Raw genomic sequence first — 26,870 nt, forward strand, 5'->3', positions numbered from 1 at the left:
TGGGCAGATCAGTGGTAGCCGCCAAAAGGTCTCATTCTTCCTTTGGAATGAGGACTTATAGTCAGCATATGGGTAGAAAAAAATTTTAAATAACCTTTTTTTATTGAATATAAGTGGTATGTGTGTTTGTTATGGAAAAATTGGAATATGCAGAGAGGCATTTAAAGTCACCTAGAATCTCACCACTCCAAAATCTGTTTGTATGTAGTTATATGTTCATTAGTCTTTTAATTCACATGTTTTTTTTACAAAAATCATGATGATACCATATATATTGTTTTTATATGGTTTTACAAAGTCTATTGTGTTTCCTAGGTCTTTAACTGTAGAGCGTTTTATTCCATCAGATGAATTTACCGTAATGTATTTAACCACCCTCCAATTATTCAGTAAGTGGGGTTTTTTCTCTTTTCTTTTTTTTCTCTTTGCAATTACAAGCAACACTAAAATGAAGCTATCATGGGATATAAATGTATTTATTTTCTTAAGGTAAATTCTTAGAACTAACACTATCAGGTCAAAGGATATAAACATTTTAACGATTGTTATTAGCTATTACCAAATTGTTCCCCCAAAAGTTTATATCTGTATCTGTTTATACTCAGAATCATTTTAAGTTTGCTTTAATCCCTAATGCCACTGAATATGAACCCACCAAAGCTTGCCGATGGTCTTCAAGATGGGCAGCAGACGTTTACATTTATGCAAGCCAGCTTGTAGAGGTCCACCATGATCCAGGCTGATCTGAGCCAAAATCCCATCACCTGGAACGGGTGGTCAGCTGGTGGGTGTTTAGCTCTGATGGGTGATTCTGCAAAACACCTTAGGAGAGGGGGCAGCCTGATGATGAGCCCTGCAGAACTGGAGCTGGGCCATGGACGCAGCCAGGTTTGCAGAATGCGTCACACTCAAGAACACCAAACCGGTGCCAAGCCTGGGCCGTGCTCCCAGAAAGGGTTGGAATCATGTGCTGAGCTCTCTTTGCAGCGCTGGGCCTCAGTGATCGGTCCAGCCAGCCGGCTTCACCCTCTTCCACCTTGGAAGTTTGCTTTCATTGTGAGTGAAACTTTCATAAGGATTCTCTCAGGCAGGATTTCCAGGATTTCACTTGGGAAAAACTCGAGACCCCATCCCTCCCACCACCCTGCCTAACAGAGAAATCCGAAGCAGAAACTTCTTGTTGTATATAACTACATACAAATTTTTTTTTAAAACGTGGATGATATAATAGCAGTGGTAGAAAGGGATGGATTTCTTGTTTTCAGTTTCTTCTTTTGCCAAACAATATAGCTTAATTCTTCAGCATAGAAATTCCAGCACAATGTCTGCGTGGCTGGGAATAGAAAGCAGAGATGAAATCGGGATATCCTTGTTAATCATCCTCAGGGCAAGGAACATAATTCTCCAAGTAGAGGGACAAGGGCCTGAGATGGTGAATGCTATTGACTGGAAATGTCTTTTCTGCCTCGCTCGTAAAGACTTGTATGACCCCAGTATATAAAGTATAGCTTTCCATTTCCAGAAGGTTTCTTTCCCCATACATTTTGAATGTGTGGTTTATTTTACTCTACATTGAGCCCTTGATAAAATGAGAATTGGGAGTTTCAGAGGGCAGAGGGCCGGAACTTTCCGCAGCACTTGAGTCTTGTGAATGCACACAGGTCACACAGCGGCACACACTTACTGATTAAATCATCACTTGCTCAAAAGGTTTTTGCATATTAACCACTAACTTTAATCGTTTCACATTCAGGGAACATGCATTTCTAAACAGTTAGCATGGAGCTGTGTAGAGGAGCTGCAGCTTGGCATGGTGTCCATTCGAAAGGCAAATCTCGGAAGGTATTTACTATTCCTGCAGGAAAGATGCTTCCTTAGACATAAAGGTTATATTCTGGAAAGCAGGTGATTGAGCATAGCTAGTATTCAACTGCAGTGCTGTCAAGGGAGAAGAAAATCCCAAACATCCGTGTTTTCCCCAGAAGTGCAGTGTCCTTAGTGGGGGAGGAGGGGTTTTGCCGGAGGATGAAATGCATCCTAGGACATCAGGGGCACTTCCTGGGCCAAAGACCAGCTGCTACTGGGACAGCTTCTGCCTAGCCCAGCTCCCAGGGGGGCTTTTCTCCTATTCCTTAATTCCCTATAAACTATCTCTTCCCACTTTCCCACAATGAGAGGAAAGCCCCACCACCCCCCGCCCCACTTTGGAGAAGAGCTATTGCTCTTGGAAGTCTCTTGAATCTGAGCCACCCCTTATTCCCTTGGGCCTGTAATTTCAGCAGCGGTTTAAGCATGTAAGCTTTCTGTCAGGGCATTTAAAATTTCCTAGAAGTCTGAGGGACAGAAATTACCTCCCTTGCTTCATAAGGCGTCTTTGAGAGTTAAATGAAATGGCAGATGTGAAAATGTTATGAGAATATCATTGTTAATATTATTACTATTGGCTGATCACGCTGGCTCACACCTGTAATCCCAGTACTCTAGAAGGCTGAGGTGAGAGGATTCCTTGAGGCCAGGAGTTCAAGACCAGCCTAGGCCACACAGCAAGACTCCATCTCTACCAAAATAAACTAATTAGCTGGAAATGGTGGCACCCACCTGTAGTCCCAGCTGCTCGGGAAGCTGAGGTGAAAGGATCTCTTGAGTCCATGAGTTCAAGACTGCAGTGAGCTATGATCACACCACTGCACGCCAGCCTGGGCAACAGTGCAAGAAACTCTATCAAATATATATATGATATATTACTATAAATGTGAATATATATCATAATATATATTACTATAAACTATATTCAACTTTTGATATTTTCACTCTGTTTTTAGTGTTTATAGTAGTAATATTGCTACTATAAGTACTACTATATGTATTTGATATAAAATATATATACGTATATAACTACTGTAAACAACACTGTAAAAACATGGAGTGGAAGTATCAAAAGTTGAATATTTCCTTGTGGCTTTAGTTATTCCTAGGCATGTTTGGGGATTTAAATATTTGGATATTCAAATATCAAAAAGCCAAAGACCTAATAAAGAAGTTTCCTATTCTACATGTGGCGTATGTTTATCGCTTTTCCTGATTTGCCATTCTGAGGAAACAATGGAGAAAGTAAATGTTCCCCTGTTTTATAGCATTGCTGTGTACATAAGTAAGATGTATTTCAAATTAAGGAGAAACCTCTGGGACTGGGTGTGGTGGCTCATGCCTGTAATCCCAGCATTCTGGAAAGTCAAGGTAGGAGGATCTCCTGAGGTTAGGAGTTTCAGACCAGCCTAGGCAACATAGCAAGACCCTGTCTCTATAAGAGAAAACAAATTAGCCAGGTGTGGTTGTGCATGCCTGTAGTCCTAGCTACTCAGGAGGCTGAGGTGGGAGGATTGCTTGAACCCAGGAGTTTGAGGCTGCAGTGAGCTGTGTTTGTACCACTGTACTCCAGCCTGGGTGACAGAGCAAGACCTTGGCTCTAAGTGGTGGGGGAGGGGAAGGAGAAACCTCTGTAGAAGATGCTGCCAGCACCCACTTCACCCTGACCACTTGAGGGCCTGCCACCGTGCCTTCCAAGTGCCAGCCCCAGCATTTCTTTGGCTGCTGAAGCCAGCGTTGTTTACCTGTGCAGCAGATCAGCTGTGCAGAGGATTAATGTCATAAGTGCAATTCACCAGCGATGGCTCTCAGGAGTCTGGGGCTAGCTCCCACACCCCTTGGAACCTGCATTTTCCCCCATATCCCAGAGTTTCTCCAGCAGGATTACACGCCAGTCACCCACAGCAGGATCTGGCTTGGGAACATTTCTTCCTCCACTGCCTTACCTTCCCTGTCTCCCTCCCTCATCCCCTCCTCCTATTATTGGTCTTTCCTTCCCCTCCCACATAAATTCCCTGCACTCAAATCCCTGCTCAGAGTCTGCTCCAAGGGAACCCAAGCTTAGACACCCTCCAAAGAGTGGAAGGAAATCTTGTCCTAGGTTTTGACAATATTATACTTGTAATATGACTAGTTCTTGCTTTCCACAAAAACAAGGAATATTGACTACTATGCCCATTGTGTCAACCAATATCAAGAAATCCTTTGCTCCATGAGGATGCGTTTTGACTGATTATTTAATACTCATGTTGTGATGTGAATTTTGACTGGATTACCCATGGAGAATATCTTCTGAATAAAAATATTCATTGGTACTAATGATATTTCATATTTGAATAGCACTTCACAGTTTGTAAATAAATTTAACATATATTTTCAATCAATGCATGAGAAGAAAAGGGAAGAGGAATTATCATCTAAATTCTAAGGTAGCATCATGCTACCTGTGTGTCAAAGTAAGTAAAGGAATCAAGTCTCCTAATGCCTGTATCTTCACTGCCTGGTAAAGGTTTGTGGCCAAGTGCAGGCTGCCATACCTCTTTCTAACCGTGACAGAGAAAGAGGAGCGGGAGGCCTAATGCACAGCCATTCACTTCTGGCAACTTCAGCTTCCATTTTTTGGAATTAGCCTCTTCCGTTTCTTGATTTTGCAGCCCATACTCCTCTTTGGCTTTTTTTATCTTGGAGGAGGCAGACTAAAATTATCTCGTTTTACTTTTTTTGATCCAAGGTAATAATATGTCCCCTTGAAGTTGAGTAACTGGCTAACCATTTAAAACATTAAAGATGGCTCCTCATCCTGCATCTTCTACCCAAATTAATTCCAGATGAATTGAAGACGCAAGTGAAATCAACCATCAAGTGCTGGAAGAAAACATTAGGAAAATTATTTATATACTTTAGGTTGAGGAATGGTTTTCTAAACATGGCACCAAATAAGGAAATTATAAGGAAAAAATTAGTAAATATGATCACATAAGAATATTAAATTTCTAGATGGCAAGAAATGCAATGAAATTCAAATAGAGCACTGGAAAAATATTTCAACATATAACAGAGAAAGCATAATCTTACAGATTAAGAGCTCTTGCAGATTAATTCTAAAAATATATAAACGCCCCAATAATAAAATGGTAAAGGACAGGATAATTTAAAAAGAAGAAATACAAATTTCCCCTAAGCATATGAGGCCTATCTTCAATCTAATTAGAAATCAAATAAATGTAAAATATGAAATATGTTGTTTGTCTATAAAATTGACAAAGGTTGTTTAATCTATAAGTAAGCAATAGGATTGTATATTGGTATCACTTTGGGGCAGGAAAGTGGCAATTTGGGAATAGATATTGAAATTTTAAAATGTGCGTTCTATCCTGCACATGGTCCCTGGAATTTAAATTAAAAGTTGAAGGAAAAAGTCAAAGGAAAAAAATAAAATGTGCATTCTACTTCTAGGAATTTGTCCTAGTTAATTAAGAAAGATATGGGCTGGGCATGGTGGCTCACGCCTGTAATCCCAGCACTTTGGGAAGCTGAGGCAGGAAGATCACCTGAGGTCAGGAGTTCAAGACCAGCCTGGCCAACATGGCTAAACCCCGTCTCTACTAAAAATACAAAAATTAGCCAAGCGTGGTGGTGCACAACTGTAATCCCAGTTACTCTGGAGGCTGAAGTAGGGAGAATTGTTTGAACCCTGGAGGCGGAGGTTGCAGTGAGCCAACATCGTGCCAGTGCACTCCAGCCTGGGTGACAGAGTGAGACTCTGTCTTAAAAAAAAAAAAAAAGAGCAACAACGCAACCATAAGGGTGTTCATATAGCATTGTTTGCTATGTGTATTATATATTATTAATATGTGACATATACATATAATGTTATTTTAAGTTGGAAATAAAATGTGCCCCAAGACCAGGTGCGGTGGCTCCCACCTGTAATCTCAGCTACTTGGGAGGCTGAGGCAGAAGGATCCCTCGAGCCCAGGAGTTCGAGGCTGTAGTGAGCCACAGTTGTGCCACTTGTACTCTAGCCTAAGCAACAGGGCAAAACTCTCTTAAAAAAAAAAAAAAAAGAGTTCCCTCAAGTCAGGTTAGGTGTAAGAAACAGGAAGCCTGGTGGCCTGTGTCCCTCTGAGAGAAGCACTGACCAGGATAAGTCTGGTGCTTTAATAATAGTTCATTGTGTGCAGATGTCCCTAAAAACAGAGGCTACCATCTCCCTTCTTTACCTCAGCTTCCGTTTCTTGACCCCAACTTGGATAAGTGAATCCTGCTTTATCTTCCAACACATATTCTATCCCTGGTGGCTGAGGGCCATATGGTTTCACTTGGTAGGGACAAGAGAAAATACATACTTAAAATCCTGCCTTTTCATCAAGATGTCACTAGGATCCCTGAGCAAATGAAGCAATGAGGGGGATATCCAAGTCCACATCATAAACTTTCAGTGACCTGGAGATGGAGCCCTATGCTCAACCTCTCTATGAGGGCTAATGACCCCACTCAACCAGATGCCCTGAAATTTGAGCCACAGTGTTGGGATTCCATGACAGCACTGTGAGATAGAAGAGTGCTACCAGGACCCACAAAACTCGACTCTCCCTTCCCCTGTGTACCTTGTGCAAAAAGCTAATATTTCATTTGAAGAAATCCCACCCTGGAAAAAATAAGGAGTACCAGCCAAGAACTCATGCATGAGGGGAAGTTTACCAAGCATTTTGTTTTGCCTTGATCTCAGATGTTGCTCAACTGCCCCAGTTTCTCCAGTTCAGCAAGCACAGTGTTGCTCTTTCAAGAGGTAATTGGCAAGTAATTGGCTTTGCCAGCCATAACTCACAGACCTACCTCCCAGGAGATAATGAGATCTCAAAACACATGTGACGCATAAGGATGAGACCTTGCCCTGGTGATTTTGAGTCCCCAGGTACGGGTGGGGCCCAGAGAAGTGCATTTTCTTTTCTTTTTTGTTTTTTATTTTCTTTGAGATAGAGTCGTGCTCTGTTTCTCAGACTGGAGTGCAGTGGCATGGAGATCTGCATTTTCAGTAAAAACACCAGGTGATTTTCATAATCAGGCAAATGTGAGAAATATGGTAGTACAGGAACAAGGACTTGCATTAAATAGAACTTCACATTTCACGTAGGAGTCCCTAGAAAATGATCCTATTACTAGCATCCAGATCTAATAGAGAATCTGCCCTTAAGTGAGGAGCCAACAACATAGCCTTTCTGGTAGAATGCCAAGCAGCACGAACCTCCTGAGCTGCTACAGCCGAGAGACATATATTGGTGTTGCGCAGGAAGTGTCAGGGAGGCCATGGTGCTGCCTAGTGGTGGAAGCCATTTTTTTTCCTCTCCCATCTTAGAAATAACTCTTTACTTCCAAAGAGAACAGGGAAGTACCTGAGCCAAGACGTGTGTAATTCAGGAATGAAGAATGTGGAAAGGAGCATTATAGGCAGAGGGAAGAGCACAAGCAAAGGCACAGAGAGGAAAGAGGGCGTGGCTTAGGGGAACTGGAGAGAACCTCTGGTAGTATGAGCGGGAAACGCAAGGGGGCAAGTGCTTGTAAGGAGATGATGCTGCAGGGCAGGGCTGTGCAGGAGCCAGGTCCTTGCAGGAACGTGCTGACCCCTGCTATCTACTGTGGCGCCCTGGACTTAGCAAGAAAGAGCCAGTTGGTATCTTTGATAAGGGCAATTTTAGTGGAGTGATGGTGAGAGAAGAGAGAGACCCTCTCATATTGTTTTACATTGTTTTATACTCATCACCTGTTTTAAGAAAACAACAAGGAAGTAAAACCAAAGACAGGTAGCCTGGCGCCAGGTCTGAAACCAGGCCTGGGACTGCCTGGCCTAAACCCAGTAGTTAAAAATCAACTCATAACTTAGAAACCGACGTTATTCATAGATTCCAGACACTATATAGAAGAACATTGTGAAACTCCCTGCCCTGTTCTGTTTCTCTCTGACCACCGGTGCATGCAGCCCCTGTCACGTACCCCTTGCTTGCTCAAATCAATCACGACCCTTTCATGTGAAATCCTTAGAGTTGTGAGCCCTTAAAAGGGACAGAAATTGTGCACTCAGAGAGCTTGGATTTTAAGGCAGTAGCTTGCCGATGCTCCCAGCTGAATAAAGCCCTTCCTTCTATAACTTGGTGTCTGAGAGGTTTTGTCTGCAGCTTGTCCTGCTACAATGGGGCCAGAAGTCAGATTACAATAGACTGAAGACAGTGAATGGGAAGTAAGAAGGTGTTAGCAGATCATGTCGATTACTCTTCCAAGAAGCTTAGTTGTAACGAAAAGGAGAACTTGGAGGACCTGTGATTGTGATGGATTGCTATGTTTTGTTTTGATTTAAGAAAGCAGAATAGAATGTTTTGTATGCTGGGAAAGACATAGTTTATAGGGAGAGGCTAAAAAGGAAGAGCGGAGGGAAAGTAGCCTAGTTACTTAAGAGGTGAGGGGCAGGAAATGGACTTGGAGGACTCTTGGAGGGAGTGACCTTGAAGAAAGGTGAGGGAGCCCCTCTTCCCCTGAGCCTAGAGGAGAGGAGGTGACTGTAGGTAGAGAGAGATAGCATTGTGTACAGGTGGGGAATTTGGGGGCCTCTATTTTCCTAGTGAATTAGGAGATAAGGTTGTCTGGGGGAGAAGGCTTGAGAAGAGTGGGCAAAATGTCAATGGGCAGTGTGAGGGCCAGTGGCCAGGTACACAGACAGTGGCTACTGAAGGAAACTGAGGACATATCATGGGTTATAGTTTTAGATAGGTTTTGAGTGGCACTGATTCACATAATTAACAGGTGGGCTGACGGATAGCAAATAAAGCTTATGGATTCTATTTCATTTTTTTTCTTCTATTTCCATTTTCCAGGTGCCAAAAGCTGAGTTACTTACTGTCTTCATTTCACAGCCTGGTTGGCTCATCTCATCCAAGGGCTCTCACCTGCCCTTGCAGCAGAAGCATCTGAGAATCATTTAAAATACAGGTGTGTGTATCCCTGCCCCACAGAGTTGATCTCAGGTGGGACCGGTATTCATGATCTTTAAAGCAGCCCAGGTGATTCTAATGAAGAGCCAGGATTGGGAAGCCCTCATCTTAGCTGTGTCCAGGGGAGAGTCCTTTCCAGTTCCCTGGTGAGAAACACCTGGAAGTGTATAAGAGCTGACCAGGCCAGGCGCAGTGGCTCACTCCTGTAATCCCAGCACTTTGGGAGGCCGAGGCTGGGAGATCGCTTGAGGTCTTTGAAACTCTGTCTCAAAAAAGGCCAGACTTCGTGGCTCATGCCTGTAATCCTAGCACTTTGGGTGGCCGAGGTGGGTGGATCACCTGAGGTCAGGAGTTTGAGACCAGCCTGGCCAACATGGTGAAACCCCATCTCTACTAAAAATACAAAAATTAGCAGGGCGTGGTGGTGCACGCCTGTAATCCCAGCTACTCAGGAGGCTGAGGAAGGAGAATTGCTTGAACCCAGGAGGTGGAGGCTGCAGTGAGCCGAGATTGCACCACTGCTCCAGCCTGCATGACAGGACTGAGACGCCATCTCAAAAAAAAAAAAAAAAGATGACCACTGAAACTTCTGGATTTTGTTTTATACACATATCTTTATGGTAAATGTATATAGCTTTCATTTTTAAGTGTCCTTTTCAACAAAATCTTTGGAATTTCTACAAAGTTCTGAGTTAAAGGACTCCTTATCATTTTAGGTAGATGGGGAAGGCTGTCTGGACACATAGATCCCCCGGACTCAGAGGACCACACCGAGCATCACAGTGAGGAGCCTTGCTAAGCTAAGCAGCATGCGTGTCCCTGTGGGGTGGTGGGTGCTTCAGCCTGACTGCGGTGTGTGCCGCTCATTGCACTAGCAGAGCCCCTCCAGGAAGGAGGGAAGGAAACAGTATCAGAATTAAGCAGATTGTACACACACACACACACACACACACACACACACACACACACGGCATTCCCAACTGGCAACAAAGAGCAGGTGTTCCAGATAAGAGTACTGGGAGAATGGAAGGGGTTGCCGGGTAGAATAGCAAATGAGACGTGTGACCAGGGAGAAAGAGTATTCTCAAATACTCTTGTGTCCCAAATGTGTCCTTCGCAGTTACATTTAAACCGCAGAAGGCAGAGAAGCACTAAATTGTCTCTTGCCTCAGAGGAGGGATGCCATCCAGGGCCTCCGAATAAATCAGCTGCTTTTGACCTTGCCAGTCATCTTCGCGGCTGGTTGCCTAGTACAGGATGTGGTTGAAGCCACTGGGATAATAACCCCTCCCAGGGCCTGTCTAATGCATCGCCATTCACACCATCCCCGTCGTGGCTCTTCTCGCCTTTGACCCTCACCAAGGCTAACCCTTACCATGGTTCAGGGAAGGGGAAGCTGGCCCCGAGCCCTCCTCTGATCCGACCATGACTTGCTGCCTGCTGCAGGCATTATTCACAAGTACTTGCCCAGTTGCTAGAAACTGTCACACATTAAAAACTTCTGCTTTCACTTATGGGGCAGGGAAAGCCTGTGACCACAGAGCTTGTGGGTGCTGCCACCAGGGCATTCTCCTGAGAGCTGGTGCTGTCAATGTTGGGTGTGGGCAGAGACTGTTGGGAAGGAGGCTGGGCTAGCCAACTTGCCGGATCTCTCATCGCTGACCCTGCCACTCTACGTGCATAATCATGAGGCTCCTGCTAGTGTCATTAAGCCACACCCTACTGGTGCAGCACCACTAAGGCACGCCTACTGGGTCAGCACCATTAAGCCACACCCCATGGGTCCAACACCACTAAGCCACACCCCACTGGCTCTCTCTTTGTTTCACCAGGGACTCCTGCAGCATGGAATGGTGCACGCTGGACCCCACCCTGTCTCATCCCACTGTGGCTGGTTTCTGCCACAGGAGGGGAGTCTTTGGTGAGGGACTGAGGAGCAGAGTTGCGTGGGTGCTGCAATAACTGAGGATCAAACCAAGTCAGGGTGGCCCATCTGCCATGCTCTACCACAAAGGGCAGGAAAGCCAGGAAGCCCCCAGGGCATCTTCTCCAGGGTCAGCTGCAGCTGTTCTGTTTTGCTGTTGTTTTGGGTTTCCTTGTTGCCATTTGTCTTTGTTTTGTTTTGTTTTGTTTTTGAGTTCTCACTAATCTGACAGGCACCAAAGTGGTCCCTTTGGATTCCATGCCCATCAGTATAAAATGGAGAGGGAGAGGAAGGAGCTAGGCTTTGGGATCAGCAGACGTGGGCTTAGGGCCTGGGCCCTGTTACACATGGATGCTATCATCTTGGGCAGGTTTTCTAACCTGACGAAAAACCAAATTGCCTGGCCCAACTCTAGCCCTAAGATAAAAAAAAAGCAGAAGACTCCTTGACACTCACACAGGGCCCAGCTCCCATTTCCATGGTAGAAGTCTTCTAGGGATTTGAGTCAAAGCTCTGCCTCGTACAGAAGAGGGTGCATTTGCCTGCAACGTCTTTTGTGCTTACCGAGGGAAGCCTCCATAGGCCAGTAGGAGGCTTGGCCAGAGACAGGGATAGGCACGCTGATGTCATTTCTTTCAGAAACACATCTGACTGTGGGTACCATTCACCCGTCTTATAGCCGAAGAAGCTCAGCCTCCAAAAGCTTAAGCAATTTGCCACAGTTCCGATGCAGGTCCTCTGACTTCGTAGCACATGTTACCCACATGTGTTGGAATTGTATGGTGGAGGTGGGAGAAAGCTGAAAAATCCAAGTGTTTCAGTTGGCTGGAGGGTACATGAAAGGGAAGTACTGGGGACCAGGTTGGGAAAGATCATGGCCTCTTTTACAGAGCATCTCTCTGCATCTGAACCTGACCTGTTTGTGACCTCAGACCAAGAGGAGCTGGGTTAGCAAATGGGTGGATATTTCAAGTCCTAATGATACTGTTGTGCTGTCAATTATTACACAAATCCAAGAGCTAACACCCGTTGGTGGGAAGACACTGCAGAATAATTGCAGAATAATTACAAGCTGAATAAAGCCCTCAGGTCAGAGGAAGGGAAATTTAAAACGGAGGAAACTAATTACTTTTCAGGGCAGTCATTCTCTGGCCTCAGACTTCAGCTAGATGCCCTCTGTACATTTCTTTCTCTTGGTATTTTTACTTACTCATAAAAGTGGACAGAAACCCAAAATAAAAGCAAATACTGGTGATGTGGCAAGACAATATGAGGCACCCTGAGCTTTGTCCTCTTTCCTTCCATTAATTTCTTTTATGCAAATTGCTTCCTCCCTGTGCCTTGGGCATAATAAATATTCATGGCAGGAAGGAAAGAAAGGAATTGCACAAGTGGGAGATGAAGTAAAATGTAAAGATTTCCAAGCCTCGCCCTCATTAGCATCATGTATTTTACTACTAAAGCTTAATGAGAAATTGATCCACTAATTAATCTATGAAAAGATTTTCAGAAAAAGCGCAACTCCTCATTTATTTGGTGAAAACTACAAAAACCATTTATTCTCCTGGGTCCAAAGTTTTCCCACGGTAAAATTGAGTCAGTTCAACCAATGGATCCCTAAGAATGACATGGTCACCTATGTGCAAAGTGCCCCTGAGGGTGTTTAATTAAAAAGAAAAAAGAAATCTCTGGCTACAGATGAAAACTGCTTTCCACCTAGGAGAACCAGGTATTGAAGGAGCATGCCTACCCTTCTCCACGCCGTGCCATGAAACAACTCTCGGAGCTTCCATGAGCAGCGCTCGTGCTCCAGCCACTCACAAATAGACCTTTGTGTCATTTATTCAGCACTTGGTAGGTCCCAGGCACTGTGCTAACCCCTTACCTACGCATCTCATTCAATCCCAACAATTACTTTGAGAATCGGGTATGATTATTGCATTTAGCAGGGGAAAAAAGAGAGAGGAAGCCCCAAGTTACCGGGCCAGTCCTTATGGAACTATTACCCTATGTTAATAATGCGTTCCTGATGCCTAGATGTCTGGGGCCTTTGCTGACCCTGGAGGAACTGCCTTTCTCAGGGTCAGCTAATTTCTAGAGAGAGTAAATGACTTGCTTGGGAGCACCTTTCAAATGCAAGCCACCCAACCCAGAGCCCATACCCCGGGTGCCACCTCTTCTATTAGCTCTCACACTCAGGACCGTGTGCTCCCACTCTAATCACCCTAGGGACAGTTGGCAGACAGCAAGAGGCAGCCCCTATGTCCCAGACTCCCGTGAAAATATTCAAACTAGCAAATCATAAACCTGCTTACCCTGCCTCGCGCCATTCCTTCCTGCAGAAACCATGATAAAGACTCTTGCCCACGTTTCCCCCTCACTCCCTCTGCCGCCTGACTGGCCCTGGTACTTCCCCACTTGGCACCTGTGGAATGGTGTGGGCCCCTCTCTTGGAATATGTGAGTATCACAGAGTATCTTTTCAATGGCAATTGTCTTCTGATCTGTTGGTCTCGCCATACCAGAAAAAACAGACCCACATTCTAATACACATGCCCAGTGTTGCCCCTGCACTAATATGAACCAAAAAAAGCAGAACCACAAATGGAAACATCACATCCTGTTTATCACTAGTATTGGTGTTCTCAAAGACAAATTAAGGCCTTTAGGGGTATATTCCAAGAGCATGAGAAAGAAGAGGGACTGCTAGTCTTACCCACTAATTCTATCCAAGATGCAGATAGCAGCCATTCATTTCCTGCTTGGTTTTTTATTTGTTTTTGAGACAGGGTCTGGCTGTCACCCAAGCTGGAGTGCAGTGGCACCATCATGGCTCATGTCAGCCTTGACTTCCCAGGCTCACACGATCCTCCCACCTCAGCCTCCTGAGTAGCTGGAGCTACTGGTGTATGTCACCATCTCCAGCTAATTTTTTTTTTCATTGTAGAGACAGGGTCTTGCTATGTTGTCCAGGCTGGTCTCAAATTTATGGACTCAAGCCATCCTCCCACCTTGGCCTCCCAAAGTGCTGAGATTACAGGCGTGAGCCACCACTCTTGGCCTCCTGCTTAGTTTTGATAACATGATGATGATGAAGAAGGAGAAGTCAGTCTCTCTGGGGGATGATGATTTGCACATTCGTCAAAAGGGGTTTAGAAAAAGTTGGGAACACCAGACGAAAATGGTCATCCTTCCCCTCTGGTAGGCTGGCATTCTTACTTCCTTCAGAAAGCATTTGTCCACCATAGGTGAAAGCTTCTTTTTTTTTTTTTTTTTTAGATGGAGCCTCACTCTGTTTCCCAGGCTGGAGTGCAGTGGCACGATCTCGGCTCACCGCAACCTCTGCCTCCCAGGTTCCAGTGATTCTCTGGCCTCAGCCTCCCAAGTAGCTGAGATTACAGGCACATACTACCACACCTGACTAATTTTTGTATTTTTAGTGGAAACAGGGTTTTACCATGTTGGCCAGGCTGGTCATGAACTCCTGGTCTCAAGTGATCTGCCCGCCTCGGCCTCCTAATGTGCTGGGATTACAGGTGTGAGCCACTGCGCCTGGCCGAAAGCTTTTAAATTAGGGGTAAAGTTAGCTACCTAGAGACAGCTGGCCAAATTAGCATACTTATGGCAGACAATTAAGCCAAAGACTTTGGTTGAAAATAGTAATTAATCACCAAAATAACTTTATTCGGCCTGTTTGCCCCACACTGTTCTATCCTGACACACACAGGATTGAGCATTTCCTGGATCCATTCTTCCTACAACACCACATTTACGAAAAGTAGCTAACACATGAGTGAGCTTAAGGGCTTCAGCTGCGATCCTACTAATCCTCTCTTGCTTTTCAAGACTTCTGTACTCAGACACAAAAACACAATGTAACTCTTTAAAATCCAAGTACTAAAATAGCACCCAGAACCTACATCTTCTTTCAAAGGCATGCTTTTCAAAGGAGTTTTAGTCACCCAAGATACAGCTAGCTTCCAATGATCTGAATCACACAGTTAATAGGACTTAGCTGTCCACGTTGATCCCAGGTAGCCACTGTCAGCACTAGCTTCCATTATTTGTACCTAAGTAATTGATGGAGGATCGCTTAGGGACTACAGAATGGCAGGTTCTACAATAGGAACACCTAACCCAAATTTTGCAGATGTAGGGCTTCCAAAAAAGGATAGAGTATAGCAGATCCAAAAAATAGGTTAGCATTATTCTTTTTAATATCAAACTACTCCTTACCTGTAAATGAGGGTGGTGTTAATTCTGTAAATATTGGAGTGGTTTGGGGACCACCTGAGCTCCCTTTTATAGACACAGGCTTTGTTCTGTGTGAACCCCAGACTCATGCACATCCAAATGCCTACTTTGTATCTCCAGTTGGATACCAACTAGGTACCTGGAGCAGAGTATGCCCAAATCCAAACTGTTAATTCACCTAAAGTTGTTCATCTCCAGAACACCCCAATTTCACTAAAGAGTCTCACTGTCTACCTCGTTGCTCAAGACAAAACCCTCTGAGTCATCTTTGATTCCTCCAGGCAGTCCTTTCGGCTCTGCCTCCTGCGTGCATCTCAAATCAGTACCCGTGTTTGTGTCTTCACTGTCACTCCCCAAATCAGGTCATCAATTTTTCTCCTGGGCCATGTGATAGCTGCCTCACTGGGTTCCCTGCATCATCTCTAGCCTCTCCTATAAATCTTTCTTCCCATTGCAGCCAAAGGGATTTTTTTTTAAACACATCAGATCATGTCTCTCAAGAAAATTTTTTATTGAGAAATAAATGTTTGAGACTCTTATTACAATGAATGTGTTAGTCATCTATTTCAATCAGGCCTGAAGGGAAAAAAACCAAGGACTTGATACTTTCTTGGGAAAAAAATAAAAAGAATTCAAATCCCGTAGGAGGTACAGAGAGTGGGCTGAGTACAATTTTTTCTATGCCTATCAATTAGTATGTTGCTTTTGGATTGATGGTTTTTATTCTACAGGAGATAATATGACACTTTTAAAGTCTGGGTGTTTTTTTTTTAAGTTCTTATAAATCAGCCAAGACATTTTTATAATTCACAAGTACAGAAGAAGTCTCAATCTGACACAACAGGCCTTCACCCCAACAAGATTAGGATTTATATTCTAAGGGTCTCCAAGTCAAATGTCCTATAAATATTCCCAGCCTTTCTCCTTAACAATTAGCTGTAAAAGGCTGTATAGCTCAGAGCCTGTCTCCCCATGACAGTGAAGTCAACAGTCTCTCATATACCCAAGGTTCTTTGCTAACAAGTGCTTATTAGAGGTCTGCAGTCTCTGACTTCAGCATCATTTATTTTATTTTATTTTATTAAGTTCCAGGATACTTGTGCAAGATGTGCAGGTTTGTTACATAGGTAAACATGTGCCATGGTGGTTTGCTGAAGCTATCAACCCATCACCTAGTTATTAAGCCCAGCATGCATTAGCTATTTATCCTGATGCTCTCCCTTTCATTGACCCCCACCTGCAACAGGCCCCCATGTTTGTTGTTCCCCTCCCTGTGTCCATGTGTTCTAATTATTCAGCTCCCACTTATAAGTGAGAACATTTGGTATTTGGTTTTTTTGTTCCTGCATTAGTTTGCTGAGAATAATGGCTTCTAACTCCATCTGTGTCCTTGTAAAGGACATTATCTCATTCCTTTTTATGGCTGCATAGTAGTCCTTGGTGTACATGTACCACATTTGCTTTATCCAGTCTATCATTGATGTGCATTTGGGTTCATTCCAGGTCTTTGCTATTGTGAATAGTGCTGCAATGAACATATGAATGCATGTATCCTTATAACAGAATGATTTATATTCCTTTGGGTATATACCCACTAATGGGATTGCTGGGTCAAATAGTATTTCTGGTTTTAGGTTTTCGAGGAATCGCCACACTGTTTTCCACAATGGTTGAACTAATCTACATTCCCTCAAACAGTGTAAAAGTGTTCCTATTTATCGGGCAGTCTTGCCAGCATCTGTGGTTTCTTGACTTTTTAATAATCACCATTCAGACTGGTGTGAGATGGTATCTCATTGTGGTTTTGATTTGCATTTCTCTAATGATCAGTGATGATGAGCTTTTTTTCACGTTTGTTGGCTGCATAAATGTCTTCTTTTGAGAAGAGTCTGTTCATATTTTTTGCCCACTTTTTAATGGGGTTGTTTGTTTTTTTCTTGCATATTTGTTTAAGTTCCTTATAGATTCTGGATATTAGAACTTTGTCAGATGGATAGATTACAAAATTTTTCTCCCATTCTGTAGATTGTCTGTTCACTCTGATGATAGTTTCTTTTGCTGTGCTGAAACTCTTTAGTTTAAATAGCTCCCGTTTGTCAATTTTTGTTTTTGTTGCAGTTATTTTTGACATCTTCATCATGAAATCTTTGCCTGTGCCGATGTCCTGAATGGTATTGCCTAGGTTTTCTTCTAGGATTTTTATAGTTTCAGGTTTTGCATTTAAGTCTTTAATCCATCTTGGGTTAATTTTTGTAGAAAGTGTAAGGAAGGGGTCCAGTTTCAATTTTCTGCGTATGGCTAGCCAGTTCTCCTAGCATCATTTATTAAATAGGAGATCCTTTCCCCATTGCTTGTTTTTGTCAGATTTGTCAAAGATCAGATGGTTGTAGATGTGCAGTCCTATTTCTGGGCTCTGTATTCTGTTCCATTGGTCTATGTGTCTGTTTTTGTACTGGTACCAGGCTGTTTTGGTTACTGGAGGCTTGTAGTATTGTTTGGAGTCAGGCAGTGTCATGCCTCCAGCTTTGTTCTTTTTGCTTAGGATTGTCTTGGCTATATGGACTCTTTTTTGGTTCCATGTGAATTTTAAAGTAGTTTTTTTCTAATTCTGTGAAGAATGTCAATGGTAGTTTAATGGGGATAGCATTGAATCTATAAGTTACTTTGGGCAGTATGGCCATTTTCATGATATTGATTCTTCCTTTCCATGAGCATGGAATGTTTTTCCATTTGTTTGTGTCCTCTCTGATTTCCTTGAGCAGTGGTTTGTAGTTCTTCTTGAAGAGGTCCTTCAGTTCCCTTGTTATCTGTATTCCTAAGTATTTTATTCTCTTTGTAGCAATTGTGAATAAGAGTTCATTCATGATTTGGCTCTCTGATTGTCTGTTGTTGGTATATAGGAATGCTTGTGATTTCTGCACATTGATTTTGCATCCTGAGACTTTGCTGAAGTCGCTTATCAGCTTAAGAAGCTTTTGGGCTGAGACAATGGGGTTTTTGAGATATAGGATCTTGTTATCTGCAGAGACAGTTTAACTTTCTTTCTTCCTATTTGAATACCCTTTATTTCTTTATCTTGCCTGATTGCCCTGGCCAGAACTTCAAATACGATGTTGAATAGGAGTCATGAGAGAGGTCATCCTTGTCTTGTGGCAGTTTTCAAGGGGAATATCTCCAGCTTTTGCCTATTCAGTATGATATTGACTGTGGGCTTGTCATAAATGGCTTATTATTTTGAGGTATGTTCCATCAATATGTAGTTTATTGAGAGTTTTTAACATGAAGGGATGTTGAATTTTATTCAAGGCCTTTTCTGCATCTATTGAGATAATCATATGGTTTTTTCTTTAGTTCTGTTTATGTGATGAATTACACTTATCGATTTGCATATGTTGAACCAGCCTTGCATCCTGGGGTTGAAGCTGACTTGTTCATGGTGGATAAGCTTTTTGATGTGCTGCTGAATTCAGTTTGGCAGTATTTGAGGATTTTTGCTTCAATGTTCATCAGGGATATTGACCTGAAGTTTTCTTTTTGGCAGAGATACAACAACTCTGCTAGGTTTTGGTATCAGGATGATGCTGGCCTCATAAAATGAGTCAGGGAGGAATCCCTCCTTTTCAATTGTTTGGGATAGTTTCAGAAGAAATGCTACCAGCTCCTCTTTGTACCTCTGGTAGAATTCAGCTGTAAATCCATCTGGTCCTGAGCATTTTTTGGTTGCTAGGCTATTATCACTGCCTCAATTTCAAAAATTGTTATTGGTCTATTCAAGGATTCAACTTCTTCCTGGTTCAGTCTTGGGACGGTATATGTATCCAGGAATTTATCCATTTCTTCTAGATTTTCTAGTTTATTCGCATAGAGATGTTTACAGTGTTTTCTGATGGTTTGTATTTCTGTGGGGTCAGTGGTGATATCCCCTTTATCATTTTTTATTTTGTCTATTTGATTCTTTTCTCTTTTCTTCTTTATTAGTCTACCTACTGGTCTATTGTATTTTTTTTTTTTTTTTTTTTTCAAAAAACTAGCTCCTTGATTTGTTGAGTTTTTTAAGGGTTTTTTCATGCTTCTGTTTCCTTCAATTCCACTCTGATCGTGGTTATTTCTTGTCTTCTTCTAGCTTTGGGGTTTGTTTGCTCTTGGCGCTCTAGTTCTTTTAGTTGTGATGTTAGGATGTCGATTTGAGATCTTTCTAGCTTTTTGATGTGGGCATTTACTTTCTCTCTTAATACTGCTTTAGCTGCATCCCAGAGATTCTGGTACATTGTCTCCTTGCTCTCATTGGTTTCAAAGAACTTCTTGATTCCTGCCTTAATTTCATTATTTACCCACGAGGCATTCAGGACCAGGTTGTTCAATTTCTATGTAGTTGTCTGGTTTTGAGTGAGTTTCTTAATCTTGAGTTCTAATTTGATTGTGCTATGGCCTGAGAGTGTGTTTGCTATGATTTCAGTTCTTTTGCATTTGCTGAGGAATGTTTTATATCCAATTATTGATTGATTTTAAAGTAAGTGCCATGTGGCACCAAGAAGAATATATATTCTGTTGTTTTGGGGTGGAGAGTTCTATATATATCTATCAGGTCCACTTGATCCAGAGCTGAGTTCAAATCGTGAATATCTTTGTTAATTTTCTATCTCGATGATCAGTACAATATTGACAGTGGGGTGTTAAAGTCTCCCACTATTATTGTGTGGGAGTCTAAGTCTCTTTGTAGGTCTCTAAGAACTTGTTTTATGAATCTGAGTGCTCCTGTATTGGGTACATATATATTTAGGATAGTTAGCTCTTCTTGTTGAATTGAACACTTTACCATTATGTAATGCCCTTCTTTGTCTTTTTTAATCTTTGTTGGTTTAAAGTTTGTTTTTTTCGGAAACTAGTATTGCAACCCCTGCTTTTTTCTGCTTTCCATTTGCTTGGTAAATTTTCCTCCATCCTTTTATTTTGAGCCTATGTGTCTTTGCATGTGACGTGGGTCTCTTGAATACAGCACACCAGTGGGTCTTGACTCTTTATCTAGCTTGCCATTCTGTCTTTTAGTTGAGGCACTTAGCCTGTTTACATTTAAGGCTAATATTGTTATGTGTGAGTTTGATTCTGTCATCATCATGATAGCGGGTTATTTTGCAGACTTGTTGATGTAGTTGCTTCATAGTGTCATTGGTCTTTGTACTTCAGCATGCTTTTGTAGTGGCTGGTAACAGAGTTTCCTTTCCATATGTAGTGCTTCCTTCAAGAGCTCTTGCAAGGCAGGCCTGGTGGTGATGAATTCTCTCAGCATTTTCAACATAATTTTTAACAACTCAATTTTATTAGCCCTCTCAAAATTATAGGCCTTGTAGGTTTCCAATTCTACATTAAAGAATGTGGGCATTACAATTTCCTATTTCAGTATGTTTCTCTCCTACTTAAAAACTACTGTGTATAGCCAGGTGTCATGGCATGCAACTGTGGTCCCAGGTACTTGGAAGGCTGAGGCAGGAGGATTGCTTGAGCCAGGGTGGCTGAGGCTGCAGCGAGCCATGATCACATTACTGCACTCCATCCTGGGTGACAGGAAGTCAAGGCCTTAAGTCAAGGCCTTAAGTCAAGGCCCTGCAGGGGGTGACCACCACCTAGATAGACTTCTCTCCCACACTCCACACAGCCCCCAGCCTCCTGAGCTCCTTCCTCCTTCTCACCCACTCTAAATGCTTTTGTAAGATCATGTCGCTTCTTCTTCCCTCTGCCTGAATACTCTGCCTTGGCTCTTTTCATGGCTGACCCTTCAGGTCTCAAGTTAAACACTGGCTTTGGACAATCCATATGAGCTAAGAATGTGTTCAGCTGCAAGTGACAGAAAACCAGTCTAGCCATAGCATTTAAAATATAGAGCTTTCTTTTTCTTACTGAGCCATTGTGAGAGGTAGTTACTGGCTCTGGTTCAGCTGCTTAATGACATCATCAGGGACTCAGCCCTTCAGAGCTTCCCGCTGTTCCACTTTTATCTTCATGCTTGCTCTTTCATGATCTCAAAAAGGCTGTTGCCAGGACAGATGGCTCATTCATTTTGTTTAAGGCAGAGAGAATGGGGGAAAAGGTAAGAGGATTTCTCCTCACCAGGCAGGAACAGAAGTCTCACTTACACCCACCCAGGGGTTACCCCTTGAATCTCACTGGGTTTCCTGTCTCCTTTTAAGCCAGTCACTCACCAAAGGGAATAGGATTATCACACTGATTTAGACCAATTGTGATTTACCCCTAGAATTGGGGTAGGAGCCACCTTCTCATGATCCAGGAATCCCGAGATGCCACCTGAACACACTAGGTCTTCCTAGAATAGAAGGGGAGCTGGGTCCAGTGGCTGTAATCCCAGCATTTTGGGAGGCCAAGGCAGGTGAATCACTTGAGCTAAGGAGTTCAAGAACAGCCTAGGCAACATGGCAAAAGCATGTCTCTGCTAAAAATACAAAAAAAAAAAAAAAATAGCTGGGTGTGGTGGCATGAGTCTGTGGTCCCAGCTACTTGGGAGGCTGAGGTAGGAGGACTACTTGAGCCTGGGAGGCAGAGGTTGCAGTAAGCCAAAATCGCACCACTGCACTCCAGTCTGGGTGACAGAGTGAGACTCTGTCTCAAAAAAAAAAAAAAAAAGAAAAGGAAGGGGAGGACAGGAGTGGAGGGGACTGTACCACGTATGCCATACCCGTGTCTCTTCACCTTCTATCATATCACCCTACTCTATTCATGTCCTACATTGCAGCAGCCATAATCTGTAAGGCCTTGTATATTTCTTTGTTTACTTGTCAATTGCTGATTTCCAGCACTGGAAAAGAAGCCCCTCAGTGAAGGCAGGGACCTTACTGGTCTTGTTCACAGATGTAGCCCCACTGCCTGGCAACCAATAAATATTTCTTTGGATCTAGAGATAAAAATTCCTACTGCTATTTTTTGACCACTCCTTATACATCTAGCTGCTTTGCAAATGTTAGTACATTTAATACTCCCAACTTTCCATGCAGTCCATATAAGTCTCCCCACCTAACAAATGGGAAAAGGCAAGGCTTCAGAAAGATCTAACACCTGTGAAGGCTTCCCAGTGAGTGGCAGGCCTTGGGTTTGAACTCCAGTATCCAAGCTCCATGCCTAAGTGATGCCATGTCATAGATGTAGCAGATACCTGTAGCCTGCCTATTTCACATCCTCTCGGCCCATCTCTGTTCTCAGCACAGCTGTAGGGAACAATTTCATGCCAGCTCTTCTTGCTCTGTGCTGACAGGGCCCAGGATGCTCAATGCCAAGTACAGCCTGGAGGTGCAGGCAAGTTATCTCCAGGAAGAACCTTCAACCAGCAGAGGATGGGAGCTGATAACGTCTCTGGCTTCTTTACTTCAGGTAGACAATTCTGAGATTCTGTATACTCTTGAGAGCCCCATTAGAAGAGACCACTCCCCTGACTGCTGACTGCCCATTGCCTCCATTGCAGGCAGATTAAAGGCCCCCAAAGATGTCCACATCCTAACCCCAGAACCTGTGACTATGTTATCTTTTATGGTAAAGGGGTCTTTGCAGATATGATTAGATTATAGACCTTGAGTTGGGGAGAGGAGCCTGGATTATCCAGGTGGGCCCAATCTAATTACATCAGTCCTTCAAAGCAGATAATTTTTCCCACCTGTGATCAGAAAGCGTGTGATGACAGAAAAAGGCTCAGAGAGATGTGATGCTGTTGGCTTTGAAGATGGAGAAATGGGCTGCAAGCTAAGGAATGCAGGTAACCTCTAGAAACTAGAAAAGAGAAAGGATTCCCTCCTAGAGACTCCAGGTGGAACACAGCCTTGCTGAGATGTTTAGCTCAGTGAGACCCACGTTGGACTTCTGACCTAAAGAACTGTAAGCTACTAATTTTTTTGTTGTGGTAAGCCACTACATTTGTGGTCATTTGTTACAGCAGCAATTGATAACTAATACACCTCATATTATGAAGTGCCTTAATTATATGCACTTATATTGGTTTTTCCTCCATCCCTGTCTCTCCCTACTTCCTAACTCCTTCTTCCCAGGATTATAATTACCTGTACTCAAGTCGTTCTCTCAGGTGCCATTTCATAGGGCACAAATGCTAAGATCATGGATACATTTTGTACCAACCTTAGTAGTTCTCATATGCCCCATCCCCATACCCAGTTTGCAGTAATTCTGGAATCAATTCAAGGAGCAGCTAAGATTCTTAGCTTCTAAACTAATTTACAAGTTGCAACAAACCTATGCCGTTCTCAAAGGAATAATTAACACACTCTTGGCTTCTAATTTAAAAACTTTGTGATCATTTTAAATGACATATTTTATTGATTATTATTTCTAAATCTTGTCACCTTGATTTATGTTATTTGGAAGAAACTCAATGTCTTAAAGAGACATTATTAAAATGGAATGGAGCCCAACTATTTTAATTGAGCTAAGATCTTTTGAAAATGTACTACTGCCTGATGATGAAATTGATACTGCTAAGGAAATAATAGTGATTGTTATCATCAAGTGTTCAGCAAGCCAGGTGCGTGTGGCTCATGCCTGCAATCCCAACACTTGGGAGGCCGAGGCAGGTGGATCACTTGAGGCCAGGAGTTCGAGACAAGCCTAGCCAACATGGTGAAACCTGTTTCTACTAAAAATACAAAAATTAGCCGGGCATGGTGGCGGGCACCTGTAATTCCAGCTATTCAGGAGACTGAAGCAGGAGAATCGCTTGAACCCAGGAGGCGGAGGTTGCAGTGAGCCAAGATCATGCCGCTGCACTCCAGCCTGGGCAACAGAGCAAGACTCCATCTAAAAAAAAACTGTTCAGCAGAGGAAGCTTTGAGGATTTCACAAAGTATATGTCTATGCAATATACAATTGTTCAATTATTCCTCTTCTTCCTATTTTCAACTCTTCGAGAGTATGTTACTGTGTCCTTAAAGGTATCCTAACCCAGATTCAGGGAGCTGTGTAGTAATCCACAAGGCAGCATGAATTCTGAGAGACTGTGGCAGATATCGTGGTGACAGACACCATGCAAGACTTTTGTACTACAGAACTGAGCTCCTACCTTTTTCACGCTTCTTTTCCAATAACTACTTGTAATCCTGCTAAAGTCTGAACAGGTGCAGGTCATGTTCTTTAAAAGGATTAATAATGAAAGGCTGTTTGAAGCCACAGGTGACAGGAAATGTAGTTCTGTCTAGAAATGCTCTTGTGTACATATGTCTGTTTAAGAGAGGAGTGGCTAGAAATAGCAGGCCAGGCAGTAACTCACTGGGCTCCGCTCTAATGCTCTGTGACTGGGGAAGTTTGCAAAGGATTTCCTGAGCAGGCAGCGGGCAGCTCTCTGCAGCACTCCCTCTGAGAGCTGCTCAGCAGTAGGGACAGAAGGTGCTGCAGGGAACCCTGACACTGCCAAGGCTGCACTCCCTGCAGCTCCCCTGTGCTTCCACTCAGGACTCGATGCAGCACATCTTTGGAAAGTTTGTTTCCTCTAAAAACAAGAGGTTGTTCAAAGGAGATTTAGTCTGCATTGCGTTAGATGGCAAGTCAGTAAGCATACGAATGAATATCGCCATCCCTGTACCTCCACAGTCACAGCAGGTTATGGGCTGCTGGCCCCCATGCCTCCCAGTGTCAGGGTGTCAGCATTCGGGAACTGAAGGATTAAAGCTAGCCACCCATTCAAGAGAAGGAGAGAAGCAGGGAAACATTAGGTTGGGGTTTATGTAATTATGTGTCTCTACGGGAAGGACAGAGGAAGAGAAGAGAAGGAGGGAGGAGGAATGAAAGGAAGGAGGCAGAAGTGAATAGAGGGAGGGAAAAAGAAAGGGAGGAAGGCTTTGTTCCAGAATCTGGAATTGGTTCCGAACAAAATGTTGAAATGTGTGAAGTTAGACTCTGAGGCCTCTCCGTCTCTCTGTATTGTGTTAGGAAACCTTTCTCCCCAGGGGCACAGACCCTCCCAGGGGCAATAACCATGGCAACCTCATTTGAGTGGGATGGGTCCCACTTCTAACCTTGCTCCTTGTCAGAGTTGGCCTGTCCAGCATGCCACTGTCTGTGTCCTGATGGCTGCCTGCTCACAGAGGGGCAGCGATGGACAAATGAAGACATCGTGGCAACCAGCTAACATGTTCCATCTCTGACAGAAAACAGCTTCTCTCTTCGGGCAAAGCTACACAAAATGTGCCTTCCTGTAATAATGACTCCCCCTGGCCTGCCCAGCCAAGGGCCTGAGTCAGCACTGGCCAGCGTCCGGCGTCTGTCTGGCTCTCCCCTCTCCCCCTCCTCTCGGCGGTGACTCGCTCTCATTTCACACAGGCTCTGCTTAAAGGTCACCTCCTTAGAAACTGCCTGCTTGGCTATACCACCTAAAACCACACCCCATTCCTCTGTATCCCTTTACCTTGCTTTCTTTCCCTTTCTTACACTGACACACTACCTAACTTTCTATCAAATCCTCCTGCGCTATAAAAGTCTGTTTGGATCTCCTCTAAGTATACAAAGAACGTAAATCCCACATAACAACCCACATACTCTCTTTGTGCAAGGGAGCAAACGCCTTTTCCATCCTCTCTTGGAAGAAGGATCACACACAGATTATGCAGCCAGGGTGATTCTCCATGGTGGTGTCCTTCTCTTCATAAAGTAGAAATCCTCCTGGCAGCCTAAATCCCCAACCCACGGACAGCTTGAAATTACATACAAATGATTTCTTAAGCAACTTTTACCATAACACAGAACTCTAAAATACCCAAATCTCAGATTTCAAAGGGATAATCATGATAATCATAGACCCAGAACACAGTATTAAAAATTACTTTTAAAATGAGCACATATAGATTTAAAACAGCAGGTTTTCTCCACGAGGAACTAAGACATTGACCAAGAATATAAAAGCAAGGAACATAGTCATTCTGGACCTTGAGCCATTCTCAGGGCAGTTGATCCTGGGTGGATCTGTCCAGCATTGGGTCTGGGAGCAGAAAGAGGAAATTGGGAAGCAAAGCAAGTGTGTCCTTCAGAAGCTTCCACTCCCTCCCTCTTCTAGGGGGACCCCTCTCACTGACCCCAGCTGCCCAACACCAACAATGTCCCTTTCTCACCAGTATTCATCAGAACCTGCTCCTCAGGAAAGAAAAAGTCATTCAAAAATTCAAAATGTTAGAAAATAACGAATCCAACTTATCAGTAAGTCTCCCAGGAGTTGTGTTATTTTAACAGGAGATGTGCAATTCATCGTTAGAAAAGAACCTCAAGGCCTGGTGCGGTAGCTCATGCCTGTAATCCCAGCACTGTGGGAGGCCATGGCAGGTGAATCAACTGAGGCCAGGAGTTCCAGACCAGCCTGGCCAACGTAGTGAAACCCCATCTCTACTAAAAATACAAAACTTAGCTGGGCATGGTGGCTCACACCTGTAATCCTAGCTACTCAGGAGGCTCAGGCAGGAGAATCACTTGAACCTGGGAGGCAGAGGTTGCAGTGAGCCGAGATCAGACTACTGCACTCCAGCCTACACAACACAGCAAGACTCTGTCTCAAAAAATAAATAAATAAATAGATAAATAAGAATATCACTTTATTTAGGAAGCTCTCCCTAACCCCCAAGACTACGTTAATTGCTACTAGTTGGAGGTCCCATAATAAATACTCTGAACATGTCTCCATCTTGCATTTGCCACATTTTATGACAGCTTGTATGTCTGTAAGTTCCATGGGGGCAAGGGATATACCAAGCTCTTGACATGGAGCAGGTGCTTAATGAACATTGAAGGAAGAAAGGAAGGAACAAATGAATGAATAACTGCATCTGTTTCCTCTACTGGACCAGGGCA

The 26,870-nt window shown here is 43.4% G+C and overlaps 1 long non-coding RNA gene across 1 annotated transcript; it reads right to left on the reverse strand.

Moving 5' to 3' along the window:
- Positions 1-457: 457 nt before the first annotated feature.
- Positions 458-25,222, reverse strand: LOC134760328 (uncharacterized). Its single transcript, XR_010137677.1, has 4 exons — positions 25,052-25,222; positions 6,706-6,893; positions 2,599-2,696; positions 458-1,333 (listed from the first exon to the last, which is right to left on the reverse strand). It is a non-coding gene; the product is annotated as an uncharacterized LOC134760328 (long non-coding RNA).
- Positions 25,223-26,870: the final 1,648 nt, after the last annotated feature.

This window comes from Pongo abelii, chromosome 17, assembly GCF_028885655.2.
Source record: "Pongo abelii isolate AG06213 chromosome 17, NHGRI_mPonAbe1-v2.0_pri, whole genome shotgun sequence".
In the NCBI taxonomy this organism is placed as follows: Eukaryota; Metazoa; Chordata; class Mammalia; order Primates; family Hominidae; genus Pongo; species Pongo abelii.